At 38.8% G+C, this 13635-nt stretch overlaps 1 long non-coding RNA gene across 3 annotated transcripts in view; it reads left to right on the top strand.

Moving 5' to 3' along the window:
* The window catches only part of LOC134611367 (uncharacterized), a 28739-nt gene extending 16130 nt beyond the window's left edge, over positions 1-12609 (top strand). The window contains exons 4-7 of one of the 3 annotated variants that reach the window (XR_010090892.1): positions 1361-1444; positions 1699-1813; positions 7411-7510; positions 12191-12609. This is a non-coding gene — a long non-coding RNA (uncharacterized LOC134611367). Of the gene's footprint in view, positions 1-1360; positions 1814-7410; positions 7511-12190 lie in introns of all 3 variants that reach the window. The other 2 variants (XR_010090890.1, XR_010090891.1) reach the window with 2 other exon arrangements.
* The last annotated feature ends 1026 nt before the right edge of the window (positions 12610-13635 follow it).

Raw genomic sequence — 13635 nt, 5'->3', positions numbered from 1 at the left:
TTTACCTACTGAATGTGGTAGACATAATATGAGTAACAAATTAAGTGCAATTATGGAGCAAAGTTTTACCAGTCAAATAATCAGCAGTAAAATTCCACTGGTTTTCATGGAGAGTGCCCCACGTTCAGTGGCTTACTCTGCACCAATCTATTCCTAATTAGCATTGTGTACACATATAGGCCTAGGTACTTTATGATCAGTACATGTATCAAGTCATATTTACTATTTAAAGCAAGGATCACGGAGCATTACAATTAAAAAAAAGTCTGTGGAAATATATTTTTACTTTAGAAGCAACATTTACTTCTACCAATCAATTGATGACATTTATTTTTCTTACATCCGTGACCGAATCACAAAATATATGAATGTAGTATTATTTTCGGTAGATTGAGTGAATTTTATTCAAGCAATGTACTAGAACACTGAATATAATATTTTAACAGATACTAGTTCTAGTTTCCAGAGAAACTTGTGTTGGTATATTTATTATAAATGTTTGTTTATTTGTTACACATATAAACGATTTGCAATCATGTGCATTTACACTCTCACACTGTAGGGGCAGCATGCACAAAACTCTTACATGGAAAGAAAGAAATGAAAGAAAGAAAGTGTATTATTTAAAAATATAATCAAAACCAGACCTTCAGTTTTATTAACTAAAGTAGGAATTCAAAGTAAATGTAACATTTTAGGCCAGCTGAAAAACATATATATTTTTTGTAAATTATATATATTTTGTTAGTTTATCTGTTTTGGGCTAAAAATTCAGCTTACCTGGTCAGTTTTTTCATATATCTTTTCAGTGGCCTTTCCAATATTCTGATAAGCAAAATGTTCTGGTAAGTACACGCTTTTCTCCAAATTGTAATGTTTCTTGCAGTCTGTAACTGAATGGCCAGTAAATCACGCATTCTGTCTTCTACTAAAACTGTAATGCAAATAGTCTTAAAGCAATCACCACGCATATTACTACTCTGCGGATTACAGGTGTCCTTATCCATACTTTATTCCCCTTCTTGACAAATTTCCCCATGTGGAGAGATTACAAAGCAAGAGACTCGTTTACCATGCACACAACATTATTAACATGCATTTTGCTTTAAAAAACACTGCACTGTTTTAGACAGGCGGAAAATTCATTAAATCTTTTATTTTGTTTTTGACATGTTTTGAATAAAAGAAACGTTTTCAAACAGACAATGATACTTCTAAACCAATGACCCCCTGCTACATCCCCCTTCAGTTTTATCTGTAAAGGAAGCTCCTGTCTGATTCTCAAGACACTGTCTGGGTACAAGTTAAACTGGATCTCTCTGAGGTTAATGTTTTCCAGATTTTACACCTTATGTTTCAGTTCACTAGATGTTCAGATGCACCAAAGAACCAAACAAAGAAGAGACGAGAAGGGATTAAAGAAAAAATATATCATGCAAGATTTGTAAGTATATTTCCAGGGTCTATTTAAGGGGCCTGTTCACTAAATAGTGAGTCGTGGTGAGTTAAGAAGACTTGTAAAGTGTAGATCCAAATAGTTGATTAAAAAAACTTTTTTTGACTCAGCTCCATTGAAGTTTCTTCCGAGTTTGGTTAATTTAGCCTACAGTTTAAAAGTTGGATATAAAATCACCACTGCTTATGTGATAACTGATGTACACTACATCTTACAACTAACCAGTTTGCATTTCCTTTTAGGCCTTACTCCTTTCCTGGCTTTTCCAGCAGTTATTAAGGGACACTATAGTCACCAAAACAACTTAAAGGGACACTATATTCACCAGAACAACTACAGCTTATTGAATTTGTTCTGGTGAGTAGAATCATTACCTTCAGGCTTTTTGCTGTAAACACTGTCTTTTCAGAGAAAATGCAGTGTTTACATTACAGCCTAGTGATAACTTCACTGGCCACTCCTCAGATAGCTGTTAGAGATCCTTCCTGGGTCACGGCTGCCTAAAATGCATCCAAACATTCAGTATCTCCTCCCTCTGCATGCAGACACTGAACTTTCTTCATAGAGATTCATTGATTCAATTCATCTCTATGAGGAGATGCTGATTGGCCAGGGCTGTGTTTGAATTGTGCTGGCTCTGCCCCTGATCTGCCTCTTTGTCAGTCTCAGCCAATCCTATGGAGAAGCATTGTGATTGGATCAGGCTACCACTTCTGCTGATGTCAGCAGGCAGTGGGCAGGTCTAAAGGAAACAGGCACAAAGCATGCAGCTGCAGACTTGAATACAAGTAAGATTTACTATATTGCAAGAGGGGACCAGAGGGGCTAGATGGTGGTTGTAACCCTATAGGGTCAGGAATACATGTTTGTGTTCCTGACCCTATAGTGCTCCTTTAAGCTTAATGAAGCAGTTATGATGTGAAATAGCTCAGTGGGCTAATGCATCAGCAGAATCTGTTTTAACACTTGGGTCGCAGGTTCAAATCCTGGCAGGGTTGACTCAGCCCTTCATCCTTCCAAAGTAGATAAAATGAGTACCATTAAATTGGGTGATAGTAACAACCCCTGGATGTTGAGGTAACATCCCCAGGATGTACTTGGAAACCAGAGTACCTTTCCTGGTTAAATACTTTGTTATTATTATTTCCTGGTTAAATACTTTGTTATTATATATTATTCCATTTGAAGTTTCATTGCTCAATTCTCTGCCATTTAGGAGCTAAATCACCGGTTTCTGTTTATGCAGCCCTAGCCACTCATCCCCTGCTGTGACTGACACAGCCTGCATAAAAACAAAATAGTTTCAATTTCAATCAGATGTTACTTACTTAAAAAAAATTTTTTTAATTCTTTATTTTTGCGATGACAACATTCAATAATAGGTTACACTGAGGTTGGAAGGTACTTATAGGTAAAGTATATATAGCGTACAATGCAGTATTACAGGCATCAGATTGTAGAATAACATTCGTTACAGACGGTATTCCAGACAATGTATTCCTTTGTGAGAAAAGCAAGGACAAGCTGTCAAGGTATTTTGTTTAAAACATAGGAAAAATAAAGGTATAACAGAAAGGTAGAAAAAGATTTAGGAAAAATCACAATAGTATGGTCATTGGAATGTATGCACTTTGCTATGTGAGTAATGTAGGTGGCAGCTAAAGTTAATTTGTACCACCATTCCTGATGCCACATTTTCTATTCATTTGCATTTTATTTTCTTCTTTTGGTTTGTTTTTAGTGTTTTCTAATGAAACATTAAGATTCTCGCTTATAAGGATGAACATGGCAGTGTAGTGCAGTCAACTCAGTGCCAAATGTATTTGTGTGTAGGTTTTAAGTGGTGAGGGACATTTGGAATCACTTGGAGCCGATGTCAATACTCCTACATGGCTGTAATGTGGCAAAGCCCAAGAGTCAGTGAGGTGCGGAGTAGCAGTATAATGAACTCACCATTCTGTGAGGTGTATATGTAGATGGTGTAGAAGCAGGATGCAATGCAGTCTTGTCGGCCTTTAAAAGTTTTTATCGCCTGCTCTGTAAATTGAACTTTAATTGCATATAAGAGGCTCCTGCAGGGTCTAGCAAGGTTTTAACAGGGCAGGAGAAAATACATTTTAAATTAAACACAATTTGCAATAAAGGAAGTGTAAACATTAGATGACTCTTTACAGGAAGCATTTAGGAAGGCTGTGTAACTCACATGCAGGGAGGTGTGCCTATGGCAGCATAAACAAAGTGATATAAATCCTAAATGCCAGAGAATTGCGCAGTCAGAACGCAGAGGCATTATCTAGACACCAAAAAGCTGCTTCATTAAAAGACCACTATAGTGCCAGGAAAACAAACTAGTTTTCCTGGCACTATGTAGTCCTTAGGTCCCCCCCACCCTCATGGCCCCCCTCCAGCTGGGCTGAAGGGGTTAAAACCCCTCCTAGAGCGTCCTCACATCTCTTCATATAGAATTCTTAGTATCCCCCCCACAAGATTCTACTAACTAAATCACCATAGTGCTGAAAAAAAAAAGTGAGGTGATCAATAAAGAAAAATAGTAAGCCGACGTGCGTTTCAGCACTTCTAGAGCACCTTCATCCGGAGCATTCAAGCCAGCCCCTCACCTAGGTCTCTTTTTATCTGTCAGTGTAAGCCGGTCACGTGGTGACTCCAGCCAATAGCCACCCTGGAGGGCATGTAAATACTTAGACAATTAACTGATACCTTCTCTCCGACCTTGCCCCTAGCATACCGCCCATGTGTAGAGACTCACTCCCCCCTCCACAGCTCATCAACACAAGGAAGGAGGATGGGAGGAGTCACACTAGGTGGAATCATGTTCAAAGTGTGCGGTCTCCTATGTTTAACATATGATTACCTAATAACCCACATCAAAGGGGTTTAAAGGGGGGTGAACACTTTAAAACACAAGTGTTGAACACCCATGCTTATTACCATGTCCCATATTCAATGGTGTGGTGGGTTATTTACATCAATGTATGGCAGATAGCCTCCAGTATACAGCAGCCAATACTACTTAGAAGTTGGTAACCACACAGTAAAGATTATATAGTCACCTGTACATTAATTTATTTTAAATATTATGCACTAAAGAAAACATAACATAGAAAGTGTAATAAATGATTTTTTTTTAGCACTATGGTGATTTAGTTAGTAAAATCTTATGGGGGAATACTAAGAATTCTATATGAATAGATGTGAGGACGCTCTTGGAGGGAGTTTTATGGCTGGACTTGATGAATAACTGGGGTAATCTCTGGGAGTCTTAGGGTAGAGAGAATGACTGGTTGTTTGTTTGTTTGCATCAAGCCTTCTTTTTGCTTTAATTCTTTCAGTTAGCGACCTTGAAGTCGATTCTAACCTAGATAGTCATATGAAGGCTGATGCATATTTCCTTTTTAGGTGTAACAATTAGTTTTTTCTATGCAAACTGTTTATTGTTGCTTGGATGTACTGATACACAAGGATAATTTTTTTTTTTTATTCTTTATTTTTGGTATGCAGGTAGTTACAACAGTGCCTGTATCGCCACAACAGCGTCAGCAGGCTCGATATGTATAGTCACAGCGTAACATTATTGTGGCATGCTGGGTTTGCATATATTTTTAAAACAAGAAAAAATAACGATTCGAGATATACGCGTTTCATAGGGTGTAAGTTTTGGTAAACAGCTTAATACAGGCTAGGTTCCACTATTGCTTGTGAGTATTTAATGATTAGGCAAACTGTATTTGTCGTGAGAAAATATAGTAGAGTATATTTGCTAATCAAAGAGTAGGCTAATTGCAGTCTGAGCTAGTGTGTCTAAAGTGGTGGGTCCTGTTAGGGTCTACTAGCTAGCAACGTTGCACATATGTGTCTGCTCAAGTGTGTAAATGTAGGCTTTACTAGAGTGTCATATGATAGTAATGTCGTTATAGGGTACTCTCACATAACCAGTAATAACTGAGCGTTGGGCTTTGTGGTCTTTAAGGCAATACATATGCTATAAGACTGCAACAGTGAGGCAGAAATAGGGAAAAGCAGACCAATATGAGAAAACAGATCTGGAAATGGAAGTGGAATGTAGTGAATGAGAACCGTGTTCAGCAACAGTAAAGCGAGTCCTCTTTACAACAGCTCCTCACCCAACGCCTCTATTGTGCTGGAGCAAATAGTCCATTCTTTGGCCCGTTAGGTTAGTCCTCGTGGGAGGGTGCCACCTGCTCCAGATGTAGGTGCTTCCCTGTGCCCTATTAATATGGTAAGTGCCCAGTCCAGCGTTTTGTAGTGCTGAGTGGGTGCCATGTGACCCTGTCGGTGGTTTGCAGAGCGTTGGCCTCCTCCGGAACTCCATTTTGATAAGTAGCTGCGGGGTGTGGGTCCCTCTGTGTCTTGTGGTGTCGGGGTTTATGTCGGGGAGTCCTCCTCCTCCCTCCTGCCATCTTAGATCTGCCATTGCCCCAGATAGGAGCCGCGGGTCTCTCCCCTGTCTCCCCTTGGGTCGCTGCTTGTGGGGTCTCCACATCCGTGCCCCCTTGATGGTAGATTTTCGCCCAAAAGGCGTCGAACAGGCGGTCCAACCTCTCTTCCAGAGGTGGCAGCTGGGCGCCGTTCGGAGGTTCCCATGTGGTGTTCGCCATAGTTGCCAGTGATGATCCGGCTGCGTGGGTCTCTCACGATTTGGCTGCTGCTCCTCAAGCTGTAGGTACCGGGATATCCCTCACCGGTGGGTGGGGGGGGGAGGAAGTTTTCCGAAGAGACCTCCAAGTAAATGGCTGCAGTCAGTGCAGGGATCGGCCACCTCCCCGCCCGCCTAAGTAGGCCTCAGATCAATCCCAGGTTAGGAACCGCCGGCCGCGGTCGGGATACTAGGCTTTTTTCTCTGCGGTCTAGGACTCCCTTTTCCAGGTCGCTTAAACTTCGATTTGCCCAATTTTTGCCCCAGTTATGGCTAGTTATGAGCGTTTTGGCACGGAGCTCTTCTCCCGTGCGACCGCTCAGCTCGGCTGTTTGGCTCCGCCCCAAGGATAATTTTTTTCTTTTATGTACAAACAGTATACGGATATTAGTGTAGTAGTTGTATAGGGTTTCCTATTCCCTCCTATTTTGCACTATCAAGGTTTTGTAATTGATATGTATATCTAATACTAGGTTTTTCCTAGGTATTTTCCCTGACTCCCACTCCCATCTCCCTCAGCCGACTCCCAGACAGTCCGTGATAGATTCTCCCCTATAATTTTCCTCTCTGCAGAGCCTCTTACTTTGGCTCTTTTTAATGGATTTATGCTGTACACGTATGTCTCTATAGATTTCAATAAAAGTGTATATCAATCAATTAATTTAACAAGGGATTCTTTCTGTGTCAGCTGGACTTTAAGCCCTTTGGATATTTATGTGTTCACGTGTATAAGTATAGAAGGAATTATGGAAAAGTGAAGATCCTTAAAAACAGCTTAATATCTGGTTCTATCATCAGTTCTTTGATGTTTTTATGTTATGCATGTTTCATATGACATGGCACTAAGCACTTCAACAGTATGTGCTGGGTGAGTTAACTGTACAGTACAAGAAGAAAAAAACAAGAACATCTGAGTGTGTAGAATGGACCCCACTATGTGCCAGTGAGGGGACACGCATGGGCTACCTCCTAACCTCTCATCCATGGCGGAGCATGAGACGGAGTTATTAAATTACTTTTATTGTTACATTAATTGATCATTGTCATCTGAATCACCCATACCCTTATTATCCACTCATGGAAATAAACATCCTTTAAAAGAAAAATGGGAAAAAAATCTTAAATCTCCACTAAATTAAAAACAGTGGGTCCAAAACAAAATGTGCATCTGCATAGACTGCTCTAACTGGCAAAATGAAACCATAACAGACAATATAGTGGCTTTACCCTGTTTAATTTCTGTTCCAACTAATCACATTGCTCCATTCATTTCCCAAAGATTCCAAGGGGTCTATGGAGATCTTCTACAGTACTGGAATAGTGGCTTGCATTTTTGGATGCCACATGATTAATAGAGTGTCTTGAAAACCACTCGACAGGTTTGTGTTTTCCCCCCCAGGATGTATTTACTAAAGTTAAATTCAAAATGAATTAAAAGGGAATTTTAAATGTACGGTCAAAACTGTGAAATCATCAATGGCCACTCTGCTTTCAGTACTGCTACTCTGGCTGAATTCTTATTTTATAGGGTAATTTACTGAAGTGAGAATTGTTGGGAAATTAAAGTGAATATTACATTTAAGGCCAAAGTAGATGAACTAGAAACATTTTCCAAATGAATCTGGCTTCCAGTTGAGCTAATTTGGTCTGAAATTGAAAATGAACTTTAAATTCAATTTGAATTACTGATAATTCACACTATAGTAAATAACTCTGAGTGTGAGGTGTTTGAGTGTGAGTGAAGTAAAAGCAGCCATTTGGCTACCAACTGACTATAGCAGTGGTTCCCAAACCAGTCCTCACACCTACCTTCAGTCCACGATTTAGTGATGGCTCAGTTGTGTTCAAGGTGTTTTCTTTGTTTTTTCTAAAAACACCTTCAACACCACTGGGTAATCCCTAAATCCTGGACTGGTAGGAGGGTCTGAGGACTGGCTTGGGGACCACTGGGTTATAGCATTGGATCCAGGCAATCCCTGCTATTTTCTTTATCCTTGAATCAATATAAAACGAGTTGTTTTTTGCCAATCCAGTTTACTGTTGAGATAGTTGATTATATTGCTAATTCACCACAACACAGTTAATGAAGTCCTGTGCGTGCCTGTATTAACCCTTTGAGTGCCACAGTCATAATAAATGTTCTTATTAGTATAGAGTTACTGCATAATTTGGTGTTTTCGTGGTCGAGTATACGTTTCTTTACAAGGTCTGATAATGATGTTGAAGTTTACGATAAAAAAAATAAATACAAATCTTCCAAAGTGGACATGGAACACAGCTCTTTATCATAATCAGTGATTTATTTATATAGTGGCTTACGTGCCTGGAAAGCTAACTATCATAAATAGCTTATCATATTGTTTAGAAATAAAGAAATAATCAATGCATACACTATTAATGTTGTACTAGAAAGAACACCACAATCCTATTTTATCGATCTGCAGAAAATATTGATATGTCTTATTTTGTCTTTGTTTAGAAATTTTGCTCCATTCAATCATTTACAGATGCAACACAAATTGGCACATAATCCATGAATACAGTTTTGGCTTATAAAATGGTTTATAAAGCAAGCTTGTGAGTTCTGTCCTCTCGTGTCTGTCTCTATACATTCTACTTTTGGCGGAGTTTGTAATGCCTCTCATGTCCTTAAATATAAAACTGTAATTTGTCCTTTCCTACCTTTTGTCTCATAGTCACAATTGTCAGGGTTTTAGATGAGAAACATTTGTGGGGTCCTACCCTTGTTAACACAAACATAAAAAAATAACCGCACAAACAAACATAGTTAGCCATTCATTTAACCAGACATACATATTGAGTTGAGAAAACAAGGGGCTGGTTGCACTCACCTAAACATGCAGAAATAGGGTGCTTCTGGGAGCCAATAAGTACAATAAAAATGAAAATCCAGCGCACTCTCTTATTTACTAAACAGCAACTTTGGTGCTGACAGATTTTGTTAGCCTAATCTAGGCAAAAAAATCATGGGGGTTTAGTTACATTATATGATCATACATTGCATAAGACATTAGGCTGTAAGAGAAGGACCTGCCAAAGATGCACTGGATTTTCATTTTTATTGTACTTATTGGCTCCCTGCAGCACCCTGTTTATGCATGTTTAGGTGAGTGCAGCCAGCCTCTTGTTTTCCCATATATAGATATTTAGGAGTTTAGCCAACTCCTTGGTTTTGCACCCCTCCCTGTCACAGGTGCCTCATCCCAGGGTCCTATTCAGCCTTGTACTGCAGAGAACTCGAGATGGAAATTTCCCCCCAACTAAGTAGCTCATTTAGCAGACATTTGGCTGTTAGAGTAGGACTTGTCTACATTGGCAGGATGGCAGATGGGGTACATTGAGGTTGTGGCAGGCTTATGCAATGTATGATCATATAGAGTAACTAAACTCCCATTATTTTTTGCCGAGATTAGTTGTTTCAAAAAACCAACAAAATCTGTCAGTACCAAAGTTGCTGTTTAGTAGATAAGGGAGTGCATTGGATTTTCATTTTTATTATACATATTGAGTTGTCTATCCACATACATGTAATTACTCAAATGCACATATGTGCATACATAACCTACCCCTACCTAATGCGAGACATTCTCTTCAGACACACAAGGATGTATACACAAACATTATCTAACATGCGTACATAGATATGTTAAACTGCATACACAGACATTATTTGTATGTACACACAGAAACTAACAATCAGACACAGACACAAACTAACACACATCCTTAGACACATACATAAATTAACACACATCAATAGACCTACAATAAAACACATTCACTGACAGTCACACTGCCAAAAATACATTATCACACAATTATAATCTTTCTCCTTCTCTTTCTGCTTACTTGCTGCCTGAGGGAGGGATAGGAGAGGCTTCAGACTGCTGTCCCAGGTGTCCATTGTAGGGGGAGCAGGAGAGTTGTGCACTGACCAGCATAGCCTTTCTTCTTCTTTTATTATTTATATAGCACCAGCAAATTCTGTAGCGCTGTACAATTCTTGTTCCTCTTTTGTTAATAGCACAGATTACAAGGGCCGGTATATCACATCACATCCCTTGCACCAACTTCCACTAACACTTCTACTAACATATGTAGTAGACTTGAAATAATTTGCCTTGTCTGAATCGATTCGTCCAAAAAAACAATTTCTTATAGGCAATTCGGGTCTCCTCCATGTGGCATTTTGTTTTGGATTAATTTTGTCCATGTGATCGCTTTGGGAAAACCAATTTAAATAAAACCAATATGTCACAAACCTGCATCTATTAGTTTACTGCAAAATACAGGGTAGGGTCAAAATTCATGGTATTTCATGGCATTTGACACGTACATATTATAATTGGGTCTTTGGGAGATTCATCATGGGTAATTTCATGAAGGAACTATGATCAAAAATAATGGATTTTTTTTTCAAAATTGAGACAACTGTTCAACAAGTGGTTAATTGAAAGAAATTCCCAGATTATTGGCAGATTAATGTTCCCCGACCTTTCAGCTCACAATTGCTTCATGTGGGGATATCTGTAGGAGTGTGTGTACATGAACAAGCTGAAGCTTGAGAAACTCAGGGAGATTATCGAGGCAGAAATTCAAGCGCTAGAGCCTCAAACATCAACTAATGTTAGGAAAAATGCAATCTTCTGTACCTGGTCCAACAAATCTCCATCCGTTAAGCATTCATTGTATGTAATATCATTGAACTTGGTTCATTAATAAAAAAAAGTTATTGACTCCTCCAACCCCACTCTGAATTTGTGCCACCCTGTATATACAGAATATAAATTATGTATCAGTACACTGTGTGCATTTTTGTGCCATTTCGTTCACAGATCGAGTGAGAATAAGAAAGATATAGAGGGGGGAAAAACAGGAGCAGTAAAATCATTCCTATATTGAAATATTCTATATTTATTAAATATATAATCTATAAATATACATTTATTTACTGTTGCTATTTTTTCTCCTCTGTTGGACAATTCTCACTTAATCTGTGAATAAAGTCAACATTAAAGGACCAATATAGGCACCCAGATCACTTCAGCTTAATGAAGTGGTCTGGGTGCCAGGTCCATCTAGGATTAGCCCTGCCTGCTGTAAACATAGCAGTTTCAGAGAAACTGCTATGTTTACTTTAGGGTTAATCCATTCTCTAGTGGCTGTCTCATTGACAGCCGCTAGAGGCGCTTCTGCGCTTCTCACTGTGATTTTCACAGTGAGAAGACGCCAGCGTCTATAGGAAAGTATTGAGATTTAACCCCTTCCTCTCCCTTCAGCCCGGCGGGAGGGGGGCCATGAGGGTGGGGGGCACCTATTAATACTATAGTGCCAGGAAAACGAGTTTGGTTTCCTGGCACTATAGTGGTCCTTTAAGTGGCTGTCCTAACCACTGATCATCTTTTTTCCATAAGTGACCTTTTTTTGTGTGCCAACAATGGAAATCTGAATCATTAAACAAGCAAAACAGCTTGTTCATTCCTTGTTTAGTTTGTTCCATGATTTGGTAATATGGTTATTCAGATTTAGGACACTTTTAATGGATATTGATTCATTTGAAACCGAATGCACACGTTGTATATGTGTTTATGACTTTAGAGAACCAATGACTGTGTTGGATGTGATTAACACACAATTAACAACTCAATGCAAGGTATCCAGTATGTCTTTGTGAAGGACACTCAATCATAGCTCTCTACGTGAACTCCACTTGCCCCACCAAAATGTGGCCTTGTTTTAAATTAAAGTGTGCTTGACTCCTTTTATTCTAGCATGTGTACCTAATTATGCCTCTGTCTATACCCCATTCAGTGAGTCATTGCTAATGTTTGTAGGGAGCTCTGGATAAGAGTTCTATATATGATCTCCTAAATAAAATAAGTATTATGTAAATATATGATATACCTAGGAAAAAAAACAACAAATACAAAATTAAAAAGCGCACACACACATATAAGAAAAAAAATAAAATATTCTTCGACTAAATACCAGATACATTTCTTAGAATATGTCTTACTAATTCTTATTTTTTTTCTCAGTTATTAAATGGTTACTGTGCACACCTTGCCAACACAAGTGATTTGAAGTGGTCATGGTGCCTGGAGTCTCTATGTTCAGCATTTCACTCCACCTCTGGCTGCATCATTGGAGGGTCTTTAGCCAACCTGGAGATTTGGCTGGATAATGCTAATTCTGTGCATATTCCTAAGCACGGGAGTACATTCATTGTCTGAGAGTGGTTACTTACACTTTCAACCAATCATTGCCCGGTTGGACAGACATCTAGTTTCTGCAGCTTTGCAGAATACGGTTTTCGTCACTAGCTACTGTAGGACAGTCAGCGCTCGGTGGTGATCCAAGTAAGAGGGTTGTACTCATCTAAACATAGAGTTATAGTACTATACAATATATAGTATGCTATTGATTCCACGGCTGACATAATTGCTGAATTTAACTTAAGAGCTCTGCAATATTGTTACCATTTTCATAATGTATAGATTGTGTGAAGTTGAATGTTACAACGTATCTGTTATTATCCCAAAATTCTATCACAAGCATTCATTATTTGGGCTTCTTGGTGAAGCTGAGATATATTTGCAGATAAAAGAGTGGAAAATGAAAGTGATCTCAGAAATGGTGAGGTAATAATTATGGAGCATTTTTAACCAAAAGCACAGAGGCCATACTGAGGCATTATATATGAATACACAATTGTTTATTTGCCAAACGCTTAATGACAGTGCACCTCACAACAGACATAAATTAAAGTAAAAATAGTCCCGCTGGGAATAGTTTACATCTTAGCAAAACTGTATCTTTTTACAAATCTTCTATATCTTCTCAAATTCTGCAAACCTTTAGTTAAGCATTCCCTCACGTCTGGTAGACTTTGCTTTGGTGCAATAACCCAGGACTACTTTCTAGCAAAGGTTAAAGACACTGTGGCAGTGATGGCTGATCATGTTTATCACCAGACTCACCCAAGGAATTTGACCCCAACTTCCCTGTCTGGAAACCCCACCTCCTCAACTCAATGGACAATGGAAATATCAAACTGACTGTAAAAAATCTGTATTTAATTTATTTACCCATCAAATGCCAGAGATATGGTAAGCACGTTGCAAAGCATATCTGACATGGAAGCATTATTAAACATATTGCAAATGATGTATTCATCAGTTTGCAGTAAACTAATTACTCTTTTGAGATACTCTATTCCTGCTGTGATAGAATAAATTACTAAAAAATAGGAAATTTTAATTCCAAGCACAGAACCATCCAATTTAAAAAAGACGACATGAAGAAGGAGGACAGGTAAAAAATGACATGAAATGGACCTGAAATTCTGTGTTTGGGGGACACACATACAGTATTGGAATTGGGGGACACGGTGGCAGCAGACACACAGTGCTGGAATTAAGGAACACAGTTTGAGCAGACTAACAGTGCTGTTATTGGAACTGGCATTTTAACTAGATGGCTT

The sequence above is a fragment of the Pelobates fuscus genome, chromosome 1 (genome assembly GCF_036172605.1).
Source record: "Pelobates fuscus isolate aPelFus1 chromosome 1, aPelFus1.pri, whole genome shotgun sequence".
Taxonomy (NCBI): Eukaryota; Metazoa; Chordata; class Amphibia; order Anura; family Pelobatidae; genus Pelobates; species Pelobates fuscus.
The sequence above is the reverse complement of the archived record's forward strand: the minus strand, read 5'-3'. Positions and strand labels throughout refer to the sequence as shown.